This window comes from Mustela nivalis (assembly GCF_964662115.1).
Source record: "Mustela nivalis genome assembly, chromosome: 8".
Taxonomy (NCBI): domain Eukaryota; kingdom Metazoa; phylum Chordata; class Mammalia; order Carnivora; family Mustelidae; genus Mustela; species Mustela nivalis.
The window spans coordinates 132,065,283-132,084,887 of record NC_139027.1 but is presented as its reverse complement, the minus strand read 5'-3'; the positions used below and the strand labels follow the sequence as shown (position 1 = coordinate 132,084,887).

At 47.1% G+C, this 19,605-nt stretch overlaps 1 long non-coding RNA gene across 1 annotated transcript; it reads left to right on the top strand.

Annotated features, from left to right (window-relative positions):
* The first annotated feature begins 4,823 nt into the window (after nucleotides 1-4,823).
* On the top strand, nucleotides 4,824-19,370 carry LOC309871628. The gene is made up of 5 exons (XR_014315385.1): nucleotides 4,824-4,985; nucleotides 5,648-5,685; nucleotides 10,978-11,057; nucleotides 11,195-11,305; nucleotides 19,105-19,370. It is a non-coding gene; the product is annotated as an uncharacterized lncRNA (long non-coding RNA).
* The last annotated feature ends 235 nt before the right edge of the window (nucleotides 19,371-19,605 follow it).

Sequence of the window (19,605 nt, the reverse complement as noted above, 5' to 3'; positions counted from 1 at the left end):
AAGTTGCATGGAAAAGGGGAAAGCTGGCCAGGCACAGTGTCAGATGTCTACTACAAGTGTCCCCATTTTAGTAACAAGGAAACTGAAGCCTGTGTGTGGATCAGAAGGGAGGACAGCTTGGCTAGAACACAGTGAGCGAAGGGAGATCATTGGGGGAGGAGTCAGCAAAGGCAGGGGTCCAGATCATGTAGGGTCTTAAAGCCCATTGGAAGGACTTGGGCTTTTGTTCTGAGGGAGATGGAAGTCTCAGAGCAGAGGTGTGAAGTGATCCCATAGCAGTGTTAGAGAGAATCATTCTAGCTGCTCTGGTATTCAAATGTAAAATACTGTATTACTTTCTCTAGCGTTTCTTGTTTACTCATGTAACAAATGTGAAATGGACATGGGACCAGGCACCGCCAATCAGCACATTCCACTTCCCTGGCTAGTGATTGTGTCCAGGAAGGGCATATGACCCACACCCGTCCAGCAAGATCCAGTCCAGGCACCTTCTGCTCTAACTGTTCAAAACACCCATTGTTGCTGGAGATAGGAGTTTCGCCATTAAGCGCCACCACATAGTAAGATCCCACAGATCCCACCTGAGAAAGAGGTCAACACCAAGGACACAGGATAAGTGATGGGGAGGAAGAAAGTCTAACCTCCATGACATTGGCTGACCCCTAGATCCAGCCCAACCTGACGTCATCCCAGAACTGGATTTCTCAGTTCTGTGAATCAATATATTCTACTTTCACTAAAGCCATCTTTTTTTTTTTTTTAAGATTTTAATTATTTATTTATCTGTCAGAGAGAGAGGGAGAGAAAGGGAGAGCGAGCACAAGCAGGCAGAGAGGCAGGCAGAGGCAGAGAGAGTAGCAGGCTCCCTGCTGATCAAGGAGCCTGATACGGGACTTGATCCCAGGACCCTGAAACCATGACCCAAGCCGAAGGCAGTGGCTTGATCAACTGAGCCACCCAGGTGTCCCATCACTGAAGCCATCTTGAGCTGGGTTTCTAATACTTACAACTGAAAGGATCCCGAGTGAGAGGACGTGTAGACGGATTGGGCCCCACTGTCTGCTTGTTCCAGAGACAACAGTCAGGATGCTTTTGACTAGTGCCTTGCTCCTTAACAAGTTCACAGTTGACCGAAATAGGCTTTACCTGTCTCCGTCTAGATCACAGACTCCTGCGTAAGGACAGTCTTAAACATCACTCCCAGGAGCATTTAGCTCTTTGTAGAGCCTTTGCAGGGCTGCTCCCTAAGTGTGCCCAACAATTTGCTTGAGGATGTGACTCCCAACAATAAAAAATGTCAAAAAGTGAAGGTTGGCTGGGAAATTTGCCTGCCTCCCAGGCTAGATTACCCGTCCCAGAGCCCCCCACAGACCCCTAGGGGCCCAGCACTGAACCAGGACGCAAAACGAGAGTAAATAAGAAAAGCTTTATTCCCTTTCTTTGATTCCAAGGAGTTTACCTGATATGATCAGCACTTGGCCACCTCCTACCATCTTTCATGTCACATCGGGTTTCATTTGTGTCCTCTAAGGGCTGATCCCACAGTCAGAGCTGTCTCCAGAGGACTCTGGTTGGCTCCTATCCCGTCCACCTGAGGCCAGGTGAAGGAGAAAAACAGTTTTCTGTCTTCTGTCTCAGCAGCAGACCAGGGCTGGAGCCCGCTGGGGAAAGCGCTTCTTGACCCAGGGACTGGGGATAGGATTTCAGGATCAGTCTCCCCCATCTGTCACCTTGCCCTCCCCAAAAGGTATGTCTTTGTGTGAGGAAGAGGGGGAAGGGCCCCAAATGCCTTGCTCTAGTCCCCTTGGGGTGAGAGAGCAGGGAGGCGATCCCAGTATATTATTAGGAGACATGTGATCCTGCTGGTCTCCGTGTCTGGGCAGCTCTGTCCAGCTGAGCTGCCCAGCACGGTCTCCTGCCCCTTTCCTCTAGGAACCTAAGCTCGCATCCTTTCCATCCTATTCTTTTTTTTTTTTTTTTAAAGATTTTATTTATTTGAGGGAGAATGAATGAGAGAGAGCATGAGCGAGGAGAAGGTCAGAGGGAGAAGCCAACTCCCCAAGGAGCTGGGAGCCAGATGCGGGACTCGATCCTGGAAGTCCGGGATCATGACCTGAGCCGAAGGCAGTTGCTCAACCAACTGAGCCACCCAGGCACCCCCATCCTGTTCTTGATACCCACTGGGCACTTTGAGAGCACCCTGCCTTCCTTGCCTCTGCTGTGCTCTCCGTCCGTCCTGTCTTCCTTCCCGTCCTGGCTTAGTGAACTCCCATTCATTCCTCAGCACCTAGCTCAGGGGGTACCTGTAATACCTTCCAAATCCTAATCTCTCTTCCACCTCTTGTCTGAGCCCAAACCACAAACACATCAGAATTTGTCTCTTTTGTGAATTGTTTAAACTCCATGGAAAGGGCTTCTCAAGTTTTGCCATCCCAGGTACCCTTTGGAAAACTTGAATTTTTTAGCTACAGACCTGAACGGATTAAATCATATCCAGAGTCATCACACGGTTTACCCAGTAGCTACCCTGGCCCTGTCTTTTTTCTTTAAAGATTTTATTTATTTATTTGACAGACAGAGATCACAAGTAGGCAGAGGGCCAGGCAGAGAGAGAGAGGGGGAAGAAGGCTCCCTGCTGAGCAGAGAGCCCGATGCGGGACTCCATTCCAGGATCCTGGGATCATGACCTGAGCCAAAGGCAGAGGCTTTAACCCACTGAGCCACCCAGGCATCCCCTACCCTGGCCCTGTCTTTGAGCCACTGGCTGCTCAGGAAGCCATTCTTGTGCTCACATAAATGCACAGCTCTCCTTCGGCACCAGTTCGGCACCTGTACCCTGGGGCTAATAATATGGCTCTGTCCTCCTGTCCACCTTCCCGGTGCAGTTCAGCACAAGTCCCTGCGTGCCCCGGCCCCTAGTGGCCACCCAGCCTACCTTCTCCCCTCCCTCACTGCCATAATTGACTCTTTGCCTTACCTCCCAGGAGTCCCTCCTCCTTCTCTGATGCCAAGCCCTCTCCTAAGTGCTTCAATCAAGCCATCTCCTCTGGCTGTTCCCTTAGCCTTTGCCTGATTCCCACTCAGCCTCCAAGTTTCCACTGGAGTGATACCTGCTCAAGAAGCCTTCTCTGGGGAATGCAAGCTGGTACAACCACTCTGGAAAATAGCATGGAGGTTCCTCAAAAAGTTGAAAATAGAGTTACCCTATGACCCAGCAATTGCACTACTGGGTATTTACCCTAAAGATAAAAACATAGTGATCCGAAGGGGCACGTGCACCTGATGTTTATAGCAGCAATGTCCACAATAGCTAAACTATGAAAAGAACCTAGATGTCCATCAACAGATGAATGGATAAAGAAGATGTGGTGTGTGTATATATATATATATATATATATATACACATATATATGTATATATGTATACAGACATATATATGTATGATGTATACAGATGAATGGATAAAGAAGATGTGGTGTATATATACATATACACACACACACACAATGGAATACTATGCAGCCATCAAAAGAAATGAAATCTTGCCATTTGCGACTACGTGGATGGAACTAAAGGGTATTATGCTTCGCGAAATAAGTCAATCAGAGAAAGACAATTATATGATCTCCCTGATATGAGGAAGTTGAGAAGTAACATGGGGGGTTTGGGGGGTAGGAAAAGAATAAATGAAACAAGATGGGATTGGGAGGGAGAAAAATCATAAGAGACTCTTAATCTCAGGAAACAAACAGGGTTGCGGGGGGAGGCGGGTAGGGAAAAGGTGGTTGGGTTATGGACACTGGGGAGGGTATGTGCTATGGTGAGTGCTGTGAAGTGTGTAAACCCGGCCATTCACAGACTTGTACCCCTGGGGCTAATAATACATTATATGTTAATTAAAAAAAAAAAAAGAAATCACCAGAAAAAAAAAGAAGAAGAAGCTTTCTCACCCCCAGTCTTAATTAAGCACCCCTCCCCATGACACATTCAGATAGTACAGGCTCCTGGTCCGCGGGAAGTGGAGCAATATTACCATCTCCAGTTTATACAAGAGTTCTTTCAACTTTCTCTAAATGCTACCCATTTTTGTTTGCGAGGAGAAGGTCAGAGGGAGAAGCCGACTCCCCATGGAGCTGGGAGCCCGATGCGGGACTCGATCCCAGGACTATGGGATCATGACCTGAGCCAAAGGCAGTCGTCCAACCAACTGAACCACCCAGGCGTCCCTCAAACCCCCTTTTAGAGAAACAGGCTTAACTATAATTGGAAGAACTTCTGGAAAGTCCTGGGTTCAAATGTTCATCCACATATTTAAGAGGTGGGTGATGTTGGGTAAGCACCTTAACCTCAGTTTCCTCTTTATAAAATAGAAACCCAAAAATGCCTAATCACAGGGTCCATACAATAGTTAGATGATGAGAGCCGTGTAACTGTCATGTGAAAATACACGTAGTATGATCTCACTGTGTAAAATGAAAACCTTCTGTGTGTGTGTGTGAACACGTGGGAAAGAGTCTGACGGAACTTACCCACACTGATGGAGTGGTCACGTCTGGAGATGGTGGGCTGGAAGGACGGTCAAGTATTTTCCTTCTCTGTCATGGTCTTATACTTTCTTGTTTGAATTTTTCATGAGACCACGTTCACGTGTACTACCGGCTGCTGTAGATTAGGTTACTGTTGGGCAGATATTTACCTTCTCCTCCTCCACTTCCATGGAAGGGATGTACTTCTTGGGATCTCATCTTTGACCTTGGCCATGTGACTGGCTTTGATCAGTGGGACATTAGTGGACAGAATATAAGCCAAGGCTGGACACGCACTGGGAAAATGAGGCTTGTCCCCTGTCTCATGGGTCACCTGCTAGTTCCCCAAAATGAGCAGCTTGTAAATTACCCTGAACCAGCCCCACTGCCTGGAGGTCCAGCAGAGATCAGGAAATTGGTACTGTCTCCCTAGGAAATACACAGAGGCACGAACCATGTGTGAGTATATATTCTGTAGCAAAAACTGCCTGATACACTTGTATTATTTTTACTTTTTATTTATTTTATTTTTAAAAAGATTTTATTTAGGGGCGCTTGGGTGGGCTCAGTGGGTTATGCCTCTGCCTTCGGCTTAGGCTCAGGTCATGATCTCAGGGTCCTGGGATCGAGCCCCACATCCGGCTCTCTGCTCAGCAGGGAGCCTGCTTCCTCCTCTCTCTCTCTGCCTGCCTCTCTGTCTACTTGTGACCTCTGTCTGTCAAATACATAAATACAATTTTTTTTAAAAAAGATTGTATTAAAAAAAAGTTTGTATTTATATATTTGACAGAGAGAAAGAGAGAAAACACAAGCAGGCAGAGCGGCAGGCAGAGGCAGAGGGCGAAGCAGGCTTCCCGCTCAGCCGGGAAGGTCCGCCTTCATCCCCTAAGCCTCGTTCAAGGGCTGCTTCAGAAGACACCAGGAGTCCTTCAAGCCCCTTGTTTGAATGGGTTGCCCTTCTTCATGGTACTTTGCACCCACCACTTCTTCTGTCTTGCAAAATATTGAGTTATTCCCATGCCTATCTTGCCCCCTTGCAGAATGTCTTTGCCTTTAAGGAGCTTACAATCTAGTTGCACGAACATGACATAAATACAAAGGAATCCTCTCTTCTCATTTAGGCCCACTTCCTCTGAGCCTCTCACAGCCGCGTGTTTTGGTAAGTGGGGCCAAAGATTCTAATGTTTAAGGTACTTATTTTGTGTCCACTGTGATTACCAAGTACGATTCAAAGTGGGGTCTATTATTATCCCTGTAGTGTGGTTGAAGAAACAAGAGCTGAAAAGGGACAATGATGCAAAGTCAGAGAGAGCTTGTGAGGGGGATTGGGCCAGCGTTGGGGTTCGGACTGGGGTCTGGATCCAAAGCTTCATCCTGGGTTCTGGTTGCAGACTCCCTTCTGCAATCAGAGACTTCCTCAAGCATTTAGTGAAGGGTTTTAGGTGAAATGAACAGACATAAGAAAGATTTTGTGATTGGTTATTACACATCAAGGGCTGGGTAGTACATCTGAGAGCTGGACACATGCTGGGTTTGAGGGCAGCTCCCTCCACATTCACTGTCTGCATGGAAACAGGACTTTTTCCACTCATGGTGCTGACAAAGGCTCCAGGTGACTCTGCAGGAGCCCTGGTTTGTTGGCTTGTTTTCTTTCTTTCTTTCAAGACTTATTTATTTCAGAGAGAGAGAGAGACAGCAGGGGGAGGAGCAGAGGTAGAGAGAGAATCTCAAGCAGGCTCCGCACTCAGCACAGAGCCTGATGCAGGGGTTGATTTCACGACCCTGAGATCACCACCCAGAAATCCCGGTTTCTTCACCGAAGCTGAGCGCTCCCCCAAGGCTGGTTGTCAGCCAGGAAGTAGGTCAGGGACAGGCTTAGGCATCAGGCAGTTGAGATTTGAGTTCTGACCCTGCTGTTCATTCCCTGTGCACCTTGAGGCAAGGCAATCCACATTTCTGGGCCTTAGACGGTGGGAACTGGTAAAATTGGGGCCAGCGTGGCTCACAGGCACTTTTCTTTGGATGGCACATGGTTTTATTTTGATTCATTTTAGGGTATTTGGCAACATTAAAACAATAATGTGTTTGTGTGGAAAGACATGTAATTGGCCAGACTGGATCTTGGTGCCATGAAGTGGGGACAATTTGGCAAATTTATTGCATATGAAATATGCACACACAGAAATTCTGCTTTTTGGAATTTGGTCCACAGATGCACTTGCACATGCAAAAAATTATATACTTTGGGGTTCACTCAGGTAGCCTTGTTTGTAATGCAACAGTTTTGAGAAACAGCCCAGTGCCTCCCAACAGGGGATGGTTTAGGTCAGATATGGATCATTTACACTGTGGAATATTATGCAGCTGGGAAAAAAGCCAAGGGCACCACCTAAGTACAGATATGGAAAGTTCTCTAGGATATACCGTTAAGTAAAAAAGCCAGGTATAAACCTGTTCTCTTTTGTCTAAGGAAAGAAATACATACGTATATGTTACTGTTTGCTTGTATAATCCTTTTTTAAAGATTCTATTTATTTATTTGAGAGAGAATTAGAGAGAGAGAGAGAGAGCACATGAGAGGGAGGAGGGCCAGAGGGAGAAGCAGACTCCCTGCTGAGGAGGGCACCTGATGTGGGACTCTATCCTGGGACTCCAAGATCATGACCTGAGCTGAAGTTAATCACTTACTACACTGAGCCACCCAGGGACCCCCTGCTTGTATAATTATAAAGAATCCTTAAATATTCAAGAAAAGTTGTTGGCTCAGTCGGCTAAGGGTCTGCCTTCAGGTCATGATCATGGGGATCTGGGATCGAGTATCGTGTCGGGCTCCCTGCTCAGCGGAAAGCCTGCTTCTCCCTTTCCCCACTGCTTTTGGTCTTCCTGCTCTCTCTCTCTCTCTCTCAAATAAATAAAATCTTTTAAAAAATTAAAAAAAAATGTTTTAAAAAGTATACAAGAAAATCAATTAACTGTTACCTTTGGGAGTAGGAGACTGGAGTGGGAGGGAGACTTTTTCTGTTTACCTTTTCAAAATGTTTTGAATTTTGAAAACACACACACACACACTCCACACTTAAAACGTCAGATGTTTTCAGATATAGATGATCCAGTAGCCCTGCCTGCAAGAGCCGGCTTCAAGCTGGGTGGTGAGGAGTTCCCAGATGGGCAGCAAGTTCTCTGGTTTGCCATAGTCCTCACCACTCCTTGCTGTCCTCCTGAACCCAGCCCTGGAGTCTGTTGCCATCTATCTTTTTGCTCGCTGTAGCTTTTCTCAGGCAAGAGCTAAGAAAAAAGGGAAACATTTCTTATACCTGGATCTCCATCTAAGGCGGCAGGCTCATGGCACAACACTGTGAATGTATTAAATCATGACACTACATTTATGCCCAAAAATGGTGAAGATGGTAGGGGCGCCTGGGTAGCTCAGTGGGTTACGTGTCCAGCTCTCGATTTTGGCTCAGGTCATGATCTCGGGGTCCTGTGATCGAGTCCCGTGTTGGTCTCTGTGCTCCACGGGGAGTTTGCTGGAGAGAATCTGTCTTTCTCTCCTTCTGCCCCTCCCCTGAGTACTCATGTGTGCATGTGTGCACACGCTTTCTCTCTTTCAAATAAATAAATAAACCTCTAAAAAAAATGGTTAAGATGTTAAGTTTTATGTTATGTATACCTTACCACAGTTTTGTCTTGTTTTGTTTTTTAAGACTTATTTGACAGAGAGAGAGAGAGAGAGAGATCACAAGTAGGCAGAGAGGCGGGCAGAGAGAGAGGGGGAAGCAGGCTCCCCGCCAAGCAGAGAACCCGACACGGGGCTCGATCCCAGGACCCTGAGACTATGACCTGAGCTGAAAGCAGAGGCCCAACCCACTGAGCCACCCAGGTGCCCCTGTTTTGTTTTTTAAAATGTGGTAGGCTCTGTACCTGCAGATAGAGGCATAGATGGTTCCTAGCGTGAATAGAAGTTCCAGAACCAATTACCATCAATCCCACTTGGCCCATGTGCTGGTTCTGTGGCCTGTGGGATGGAAAGCCCACTCTGCTTCTCTCACAGACCTTGCCTGTGCGGCCCCTCGAGTCTGTAACTCTGGACTAAGTGGTTTCACGTTCTCTCTTGCCTCCATGATTCCTGACATGCTTTGGCCCCTAACTTGCTGTGTGACCTCAGACAAACCACTCCCCCTCTCTGGGCCTCTACTTCTCCAACTGTTAAATGAGAAGCTTGAAGTGGGTTATCTCAGGGGCTCTGCAGCCCTTAGAATCTCCCAGCTGGTTTCTCCTTGAACAATTCTCCTGTCACTGTCTCCAGAGAGATGACGTGGGCTCGGGCAGGGGAGTGGGGAGCAAAGGGCCTTCCTTTCATGTTGGGGATGTGTGGGCTGCAGTGGGAGGTTCTCTTTTCTTGCCTTTTTTTTTTTTTTTTTGCCAGAAAGTTATTTTAAACCGTAAGTGGGGAGCTGCTAAAAGCCACACGCCTCAGATCTCACGTGCTACAACCTGTTCTAAGGGGAGAGAGAGCAAGCAGAATTCTTAATGCTTACTGTTCTCCCCTCCCCCCCCAATCCCAAGGGAGGGGCGACTCCCTCCATTCATCTTTTGCTCTGCTGAGTCACAAAACTGAAAAACACTTGTCTTCTGGCCTTCCACGGAAAACCAGTGCCCCTCACTCTTGCACCTGCCAGGGGCTCCTGCGAACTCTCATTCAAATGCAGATTCTGGTTCCGCAGGTCTGGGGTGGGGCTGAGGGCGATGGTTCTAGCAGTCTCCCCCGGGGTGCCCGTGAGCCAAGAGGTCCTGGAGGACGGTTCCCCGGGCCGCTGTGAGCTCAGAAAAATCCAGCTGGAAAGTCACCTGGAAACCACTCAGCCATTTCTTTCTTCTCCTTTTGAATGTGCCCCGCTCCCTTATTTTAAATAATATTCTTCAAGCCTGTGATACAGGCATAAGGCAAAAAGAAAAAAAAAATAAATAAATCTCATGCTTCAAGAAGACATACACTGAAAAGTTAGTCACCTTCTATCCTGCCCCCCCCCCCACTATTCCAGTTCCCAGAGGCACCCTTGTTGCACGGTGTCATGTATCTACCCTCCTGAGAGATTCTGTGTATCATGATAATTGGTAGCCTAGCTCTTCTTTATTGACCAATGCTCGTGTCCTTGACACTGAGCAGAGCCCCTTCTGGAGATTACCTAATTTAAGATTTCCAAGAAGCCCAGCAATGAGGACCTGATTTTACAGCTGAGTTCCTGGCCCTCTTTCAGGTTTTGATGCCTCTGTAGACCTGCCCCCTACTTTTGTGGCAGTTAAGACACCGTATCATGTTCTGAAACTTGCTTCTTCCCACCCCCTTACCAATTTATCTTGGAGGGAGCTCAATCACAGTCCATGGAGACCTGCCTTTTGACCAACAGCATAGAATTTCTTTGCAAGTATGGACTTTATTCATTGAAACAAAGACCTCTTTGGGGGATGGGAGAAGGATGGGTCCTTCCATTCCTTTCGCTACAAACTGGTGGAACATGTAGGTCTGTACATATATCAGGCCACACATGTATGAGGAGATTTGTAGGATAAACTCCTGGGCCTGGAACGGGCGTGTTAAAGGCCATGTTCCTTTAAATTTGGGTCATAGACGTCAATGTCAGTTGTGTTCGGAAACACCCAGAGCAACTGGCTCTCACGCCAGAGCCACACCTACACCGTTTTATAAGCTTTTGGCTTTTTCTGCTGCTGATTTTGAGCTGACTTACAAGAAACAGAATTGGATGAGGTCGCCCTTCCCTGCCTGCTGGTCAGAATCCCCAGCCGAGGTGTGTGGCTTTGAGATCGTCTTCCATACCCAGTGACCGTGTTCTTGCGGTCAGGTCAACCTGCTCCGCTCTACAGCAGGTTTGTCATCAGGGATTTAGTGACTTAAAAATAAATGGCATTGGGTTGCACCCGGGAGCCCTGGGCAGCCTCAAGCCTCTATAACCTTTTCCCCAACCCCCCGGGGCCCACAGCTAAGAGACTAGGGGAAGCTGCACAGAATAATAAAGTTTGGCTTCTCAGTCCCCCAAAAGGCAGAGGGGCCCTGGCACAAAGGTGAGGTTTAGAAGCTAAAGGTGGGGTTCAGCCCATGCTCTGCCACTGCCCCTCTATCTAGATGACCTCTCCTCACTGTAGAGTGGTGGTAAGCCCCAGACTCAGGTGCCCGGAGACCTGGGTCCACATCCTGCTTCCTCCTCGTCTGCCTTAAGTTCGTGATGTAACCTTCGGTACCCCAGTTTTCCCATCTGAGAAACTGCGATAATGATAGATAGCATGGCTGTGAGAATCAGCCACCTTCATGTACGTCAAGATTTTGGAACAACATCTGGCACAAAGTAAGTACCCAATAAATATCAGCTGTTCTTTCTTTATTCGTATGATTTCTTTACTTATTTGATTTTTTTTTTTTTTTTTTTTTGTCTAGAATGTCAACTCCAGGAGGGCGGAGACCTCAACTCCTTATTCCCGGAGATGTCCCATGTCCCAGCACAGTGCCTGCACGTGGTAGGTCCTCTGTCACAGTCACTGGAGGAATGAGTGAATGGACACTTTACTTCCCCTCCTTGAGCCTCAGTTTCCTTCTTTGCAAATGAGAGATTCTTACTTTGCTCTCTAGGCTCATCTCTGTTTTCCTAATCTAGGACGATCATGTAACATTGCTTTTTGCAATTGGAAGAAAAAGTCATAAAAAATGGATAAGCCCTTATTTGTAACCGCTGAAACTTGGAAGCAACCAACACATCCGTGGGTAGGTGAGTGGATCGACAAAACTGTGGTACATCCAGATAATGGAATATTATTCTGTGCTAAGAAGAAATAAGCGACCAAGCTAGGACAGGACATGGTAGAATCCTTTTTTTTGTTCTAAATTAAAAAAATTTAGAAGATGCATTTGTGAGAGGGTGAGAGAGAGCAGGTGCAAGAGGGGTGTCAGAGGGACAGGGAGAAGCAGACTCCCCATTGAGCACTGTCTGGGACCCTGGGATCATGACCCGAGCTGAAGGTAGACGCTTAACCGACTGAGCCATGCAGGTGTCCCGGGACATGGTAGAATTTTAAATGTCATGCGCCTGGGTGGCTCAGTGGGTTAAGCCTCTGCTTTCGGCTCAGGTCATGATCTCAGGGTCCTGGGATCGAGTCCCACATCGGGCTCTCTGCTCAGCAGGGGCCTGCTTCCCTTCCTCTCTCTCTGCCTGCCTCTCTGCCTACTTGTGATCTCTCTCTGTCAAATAAATAAATAAAATCTTAAAAAAAAAAAAAGAATCTTAAAATGCCTATTACTGAGTGAAACAAGCCAGTCTGAAAAAGCTACATAGGCTATGATCCCAACTATATGACATTCTGGAAAAGACAAAACTATGGTGACCACGAAAAAAGATCAGTGGTTGGGGGCACCTGGGTGGCTCAGTCAGTTAAGCGTCTGCCTTCAGCTCCGGTCATGATCCCGGGGTCCTGGGATGGAGCCCCACATCGGGCTCTCTGCTCAGCAGGGAGCCTGCTTCCTTCCTCTCTGCCTGCCTCTCTGCTACTTGTGCTCTTTCTCTCTGTCAAATAAATAAATAAAATCTTTAAAAAAAAAAAAAAGATCAGTGGTTGCTAAGGGTCTGGGGGAGGGAAGAAGGGATGAATAGGCGGAAAACGGGATTTTTAGGGCAATAAAACTGTTCTGCATGATTCTGCAATGATAAAATATGTGCTATTACACATCTGTCCAAACCCCTAGAATATACAACACAGAATGAACCCTGATGTAAACTATGGGCTTAGTTAATAATGATATAACGATAGGACTCTAATGTTGGCTCTTAGTATGAACAAACAAGCCATGTTAATGCAAGATGTTGGTAATAGGGGGGAAATTGGGGGGCAGTGAGCTGGTATAGGGAAATGCTCTGCACTTTCTCTTGATTTTTCTGGAGCCCTAAATTGGCTTTTTAAAAAGTCTATTAATTTTAAGAAGTATAGGCTCAGTTCGAAAACTTTGATTAATTGGCTTTCCTTTGGTTGTTTTGTTTTGTTTTAAAGATTTTATTTATTTATTTGACAGACAGAGATCACAAGCAGGCAGAGAGGCAGGCAGAGAGAGAGGAAGGGAAGCAGGCTCCCTGCTGAGCAGAAAGCCCGATGTGGGACTCTATCCCAGGACCCTGGGATCATGTCCTGAGCTGAAAGCAGAAGATTTAATCCACTGAGCCACCCAGCCGCCCCGGTTGGTTTGGTTTTATAGCTATTTTACCATCAGAGGTTCTCATCCACACTGGATGAAATTTTTGGACGTGGTGCAGGGACACAGGCAACCAAAGTACTGAGCTCATTTGATGACTCTTCACCGTGTCGTTATATTTTTTGGACAACTGCACATGGATACAGTAGGGGACATTCCTTTTTTCTTTTGGCCTGGGCCAGGGCACACATCTGGAGTTCCCATCTCTTTTACAACAGATTTCTGGAGATCTTTGAGATCGCAAAGAGCATACTTTTTGAAGCCCACTCCTTGGATGTGCTCGTGAGCGCTGATGACATGTTCTCTGGTCATCGTCTCCTCGAGGGTAGAGTGGCCCTCCTGTTCCCATCCTTCTTTGCGGGAGCCTTTCTGCCTGGCCCATATTGGAAAGGAAAAGCACATGGATTGTTGATGAACTGGCTACCAAAATCTACCCAGTTCTGCTCACCCCCAATGTGTAGGCTCTGCCTCCCTTACATCCTCTATAAAATGGGGTTACAGAGCGTCTACCGCCTCCAATTGCTGTGAGCTATAAACGAAATAATATGCAAAGTGCTTAGGAGAAAGTCTGGTACATAGTACATGCTCAATTAAAGTAAGCCATTATTAGTATTCATTTGTAGTAAAGGGAAGGAAGAAGAAGAGGAGAGGAGGAGGAGGAGGATATCAGTTCGTATTCCTCCTGCTTAAATTTATCAGGGCAGAATCAGAAGGCTTTCATAAGGGCATATTTTGTTTTTATTTTTTTACTTTCTATAAGCTTTGAGATGGAGGGTGGGAGGGAGGTTATTGTCTAAAGACCCCTCGAGCAAGACACACAGTCCACCGTAGGCTTTCTTCCTTTTCTGCTGGGAACCCCAGAAAACTGAGGTTTGAAGTCAAGTGGTGAGACAACACTGGGGGTGTTCAGACCTTGTTGTGATGTCCCCCCCCCCCAATTAAGGGAACATGTCTGCAGAATGCTGGGTTTAGGAGCTGAGAAACTGGAGGTCAAAGAGACAGCATGTCCCATGATCAGAAACCCCAGAGCTGTGTTTTCAAGGAAATCTCCCCCCCAGGAAACGCTAGTGAAGCTGTTCTTGAAGTCAGAGGCCCCTTGCCTGTCATCTTGTCCAGGTTTTGCAAAGTCCACCAGCTACAGGGCCCTGGAAGGGAAGGTTCAGGACTGGAGCAAACTGGGGAGCCCTGGCTTCTCCACCACCAGGGGTGGTGCCACCTTCAGATGGCAGTGACCACCAAGGACCAGAGCCCCAGGTGGCTGGACACTCTCGATTTTAAATCTTGTGTGGCACAGACAAGACATGTCCGGGGTCAGATATGGTTCTGGGCACTGCTGAAGTCCAACTCTTCACTGGGAAAGATGGGAAACTGAGGCCCAAGCAGGTAGCGTGAATTGTTCAAGGTCCCCCAAAGCCAGTAATAGAACTCCATTTCTGTCAACCTCCTTTCACTGCTGTGCTGTTCTGGGATCAAAGTGGGGGGTCACTGAGAGTCTGTGATGGCTTCTCTTGGGTCACAGAGGCCTGCCCCAGACCCTTAATGTACAGAGGGGGCTGGATGGGGCTGTTGGGCTGCTGGAGGTGCAGTCAAGCCCCATCCTTCTTGTTGGAAAATGAGACCTCCTCTCTGGGTCCCAGCGAAGGGGCAGAGGCACCTTTATCATTGAAAAAAAATTTTTTTTTAATTGTGGAAAAATACACCTAACCTACAGTTTATCATCATAACCATTTTTAAGCATTCGGTCTAGTGGTGTTAAGTAACTTCACACTGTTGTGCAAACATCCCCACTGCCCATCTCCAGAACTCTTTTCATCTGGCAGGACCGGAACCCGGTCCCCACTAAACAACAACCCCCCAGTGCCCCCTCTGCCCAACTCCTGGTGCCCCCACTCTACTTTTTGTCTTCATGAATTCGACTACTCTAGGGACCTCACAGAAGTGGAGTCATATGATATTTGCCCTCATGTGATAGGTTTGTTCCCCTTGGCACGGAGTCTTCAAGATTCATCCATGTCATAGCCTGGGTCAGAATTCCCTTCCCTTTTAAGGCTGAATAATGTGGGGTTGTATGAATAGACCATATTTTGCTGATTGATTTACCCATTGATGAACACTTGGGTTGCTTCAGCCTTTTGAGTGATGTGAATAATGCTGCTGTAAACATGAGTGTGTAAATATCTGCTTGAGTCCCTGTATTTATTCTTTTATTTTTTTTAATTTTATTTATTAATTTGACAGAGAGAAATTACAAGTAGATGGAGAGGCAGGCAGAGAGAGAGAGAGGGAAGCAGGCTCCCTGCTGAGCAGAGAGCCCGACGTGGGACTCGATCCCAGGACCCTGAGATCATGACCTGAGCCAAAGGCAGAGGCTTAACCCACTGAGCCACCCAGGCGCCCCCTGTATTTATTCTTTTAGTGAATATTTTGTTTACTAATTTGAGAGAGAGAGAGAGAGAGAGAGAGTGTTTGTTCACAGTGAGGGGGAGGGGCAGAGAGCGGGGGAGAAAGAGTTTTAAGCCAACTCCGCACTGAGCCAGGAGCTCCACATGGGGCTCGATCCCAGGACCCTGAGATCATGACCTGACCTGAAACCAAGAGTTGGATGCTTAATCAAACGCACCACCCTAAGTGCCCCTGAGTCTCTGCTTTTAATTCTTTGGGGGTATATACTCAGAAGAGGAACTGCTGGATCATATGGTAATTCTATTTTTAACTTTTTTGAGGAACCACCATACTTTTTTTCAGAGACTGCCTCATTTTGCATTCCACCAGCAAAGCACAAGGGTTCCGATTTCTCCACATCCTCACTGACACTTGCTATATTCTGTTATCTTGATAGTAGTCGTCCTAATGGGTGTTTGGTGAGGAAGGGCATTTCACTTTCTGTCTGGGAGGTCTTCCTGAAGGGCAGTTCCAGAACAATCATGCGGGTCTTCCAGGAGGCATCTCATGGAGTGCCCGGAGGTGGTTCGGTGACCAAATTCGTGCTAAACCAAGGTTGTGCTAAACCAAGGTTGGCAGAACACCCGCGCTGGTTTTATTGTTGTAGTTGTTTTGATTTGGCAGGCCTTTTAAATTTTACAACAATCACCAGCTTTTCTAAGAACCTCTTTATTTCCGTAAAACCTAAGTGCTTTTGTGTGGTAAAACTATAAATAAAATACTTAGTACAGTGCATAGCATACAGTAGGTGCTGGATAAATGCTACCCCGAGGCAGGGGTAGGGGATGAAATGGATGAAGGGGGTCCAAAAGTATAGCATTCCGTAGAGAAAATAAATCCTGGAGATGTGAAGGACAACATGGTCTCTATGGCTGCATATTTGGAAGGCGCTAAGAGAGTAGGTCTTCAAAGTGTCAGGAGAAAAAGATTTGTAGCTATGTGTGGTGATGGATGTTAACTAGGCTTCTGGTGGTGGTCATTTTGCAACATTTACAAATATTGAATCACTATATTGCATGCCAGAAACTAGTATCACGTTAAATGTTAAGTATATCTCAGTTAAAAAAAAAAAAAAGACAAGACTTGGGCTCTCTATAGCAAGAAAGATCACCCCAAGGAGGGGTTTTGGAGGTTTGCTGACAATTTGGTGGGGGAGTTGGGACCTCCCAGGGTGCCCCAGAGGCTGTCCCTGCTGCTTGGCTGGTTTGGGCTGTCCTCATTCTGGACCCTGTCTGTCACCTCCCAGCACCAGGAGTTAGGCAAGGCGAGACAGCTCTGGCTTCTGGGAGCCTGTCCCCCAGGACAGGGCTGATAAGCACCCCACGCCAGATCAGGCCTGTGTTCTCTGCCCTTCTATCTAGTAGGCAGGCAGTTTCACTCCTGGAGGATTACTCTGCTCTGTTTTCTCTCCCCCTCTGTCTCTGTCTCTGTTTCTATCTGTGTTTCTCTTCTCAACCTTAATTCCCACTTCTGTTGCTGGGGGCAGGGGAGATGCAAATTCTACTGCTGCTGGGAGGCTCCCAGAGAGTGTGAACTTGAGAAGAGGAGGTGGCGGTCCGCCCTGTGTGTGAGAAAGACGGTGGGCACTGAATGACTTTGTGGGAAATCAGGGCTGAGGAGGGCAAGCTAGAGGCGCACCCTGGGAGTCCAACCGGGCGCTTCCAGAGTCGGGCTGAGGAGGTAATGGGGTATGAGCAAAGCCGAAAGGGGTCATAGAAGAGGGAGCCTTGGTTCTGAAGGAGACCTGAGTTTTAAGGCCCAGCTCTGCCACCAACCACAGGATTGAATCTGTGTGCCTCAAGGTTGGCCCTCAAGCCTCTCTGATCTCAGAGCTCCCGCCCCTCCCCCTGATCTGCCCACCTTACTGGCCTTTCCTTTCTGTTCTGCCAGCAACAAACTTGTTCCTACCACAGGGCCTTTGCATTTGCCATCCTTTGGTCTGGAACCCTCTTCTGTCTGGCTCTGAACATGGCTGGTTGCACCTCGAGCTACAGGCCCCCTTCTAAGTCACCTCCCTTGGGGCCCTTCTTTGACCACCCTAAATTAGTCTTGCCAGATCCTTTGTTTATTTCATCCATAGCACTTGGTATTCTCTGAAATTATCTTGTTCATGGTATTCTTTTTTTTTTTTTTTTAAGATTTTAAAAAACATTTTAAAAAGGTTTTATTTATTTATTTGACAGACAGAGATCACAAGTGGGAAAAGAGGCAGGCAGAGAGAGGGGGGGAGGCAGGCTCCCTGCCAAGCCAGGAGCACGATGTGGGGTTTGATCCCAGGACCCTAAGATCATGACCTGAGCTGAAGGCACAGGCTTAACCCACTGAGCCAGGCAGATGCCCCTCCTTTTTTTTTTTTTTTTTTTTTTAAGATTTTTAAAAAATTTATTTGAGAGAGAGAGAGAGACCATGAGCGGAGGGAAGGGGAGAAGCAGGCTCTCCACTGAGCAGGTGACCCTTAGACCATGACCTGAGCCGAAGGCAGATGCTTAACCGACTGAGCTCCCCAGGTGCCCCCATGGCATTATTTTCTATGTGGCCTGCTCCCCACCACTTTCCTGGTCCACTATAACATGAATCTGCTGACTGGAGGATAAATCCGCTCGCTAGCCTCTGACGACCTATTTCACTATTCTGGGCTTCGATTTTGAGGAAAAGTAACAAAGAGCCCAGACTTCTCTAACCCTTGCTCAGCACCAGTTGTGAAAACTTAAGAAAATTAGGGGAATGTTTTGAAAAGCACAAACAAGAAGTCACATGTTGAGAGCAGAGAGACCCCTCTGGGGGAGAGCTTGTCGTTTAACACGCTGAATTTGCTTTGCAAAGTGTTACTCCTCACAACCAACCCCCAAGCAGTCTCACCTTCTTCCCCTTGGGGAAGTAACAACTTCTTAAGGAGACAAGAATATTGATTTTATTTACTCTCATCTGCACCTGTGAGTGGGATGTTTCATGATTTGTTGTGCTCTTCAGCCAAGTCTTGAAAACTGGATCTCTAGCAGGAACCTGCTGTGTGACCTTGGGCAGGGCTCCTCCCTTCTCTGGGCCCTACATTTTTTATCCCTTGAATGAGAGAATGGAAATGTTTGAACCTTGGGCTTTCCCAGTGCTGACACTTAGGATAACACAGACTCGCCAGGAGGGAGAAGAGACCGCATTGACCCAAAGTGTCCTTGGCATGGGCCTTGTCCAATGTGTCCATTAGTAAACCTGATTGTCCCTGCTCTCCTCAAAGCACTTTCCCATCCATTAGCTGGGAGGAAGGTGGGGCTGCAGGCTGCTGTCTTTATTCCATTTTGGCAGAGAAAAAAAGGGGGAGAGAAACAAATCCTTGCCTGTCCATCCAAACTCAATTCCTACCATTCTTGGCCCCCAGTTGTGCCCTCAGGGCCTTTGCACAGGCCACTCATCTTCAACCTGGACTATTCTTTCCCCAGCTACCCTCATTTTATTAGTTCTGAGCTCAGCTATCTCCAGGAGGCTTTCTCTGTTCACCTTGTTTAAAATAAGAGCCCTCCGAAAGAATAAATAAAATAGGGCACCTGGGTGGCTCGGTGGGTTAGGTGGCTGCCTTCGGCTCAGGTCATGATCTCGGGGTCCTGGGATTGAGTCCTGCATCGGGCTCTCTGCTCAGCAGGGAGCCTGCTTCCCTCTCTCTCACTCTCTGCCTGCCCCTCTGCCTACTTGTAATCTCTGTCAAATAAATAAATAAATAAAATCTTTAAAAAAAAAAGAATAAATAAAATAAATCAAATAAAATAACATAACAGCCCTCCCACACCTATTACTCTCCATGCCTTTACTCTATTTTATTTTTCTTCATGCTATTTCTCAAGACTTGACTTTAGAAGATGTCTCTGTTTTTTAATTGTCTGTCTCCTCCCCTAGAATGTCAGCTCTGCAAGCTGGGGCTTTCTGTCTGTCTTGTTCGGAGCTGTCTTTCCCTGTCCTCACCGGAACAGTGTGAAAAGGTGGAATTGAATTAATCTGCTGGAGACACAGAAGTGGAAGTGACCTTGAAAGAGAAATTTCATCTGTCCCCCTGCTGCCATGCTGGACTTGGTGGCCTGTGTGGATGTCTATTCCTGGAGAACCTCTCAGCAGAAACCGAGATTCTTTCTGTCTTTAAGAAAATAAAGTGGTTTAAATCATGACCAAGATCTGCATCCTTTCTTTGCTGGGCCCTACCTACCCTGCTTTCTTACAGAGCTACAGAGAAACAGGAAAAAAGACAAGATAATTAGGTTACGTGCTGCTGATGAATGATATGGGCAAACTGTTAAAAAGAGAGATTTGATTCCTTCTTGCATGGGGCTCAGGGTTTCCGTGCTCCTTTCTAGAGTGCTGGGTGACAATAAGCGTGACGATCCTATTCACTTGATGATCTTT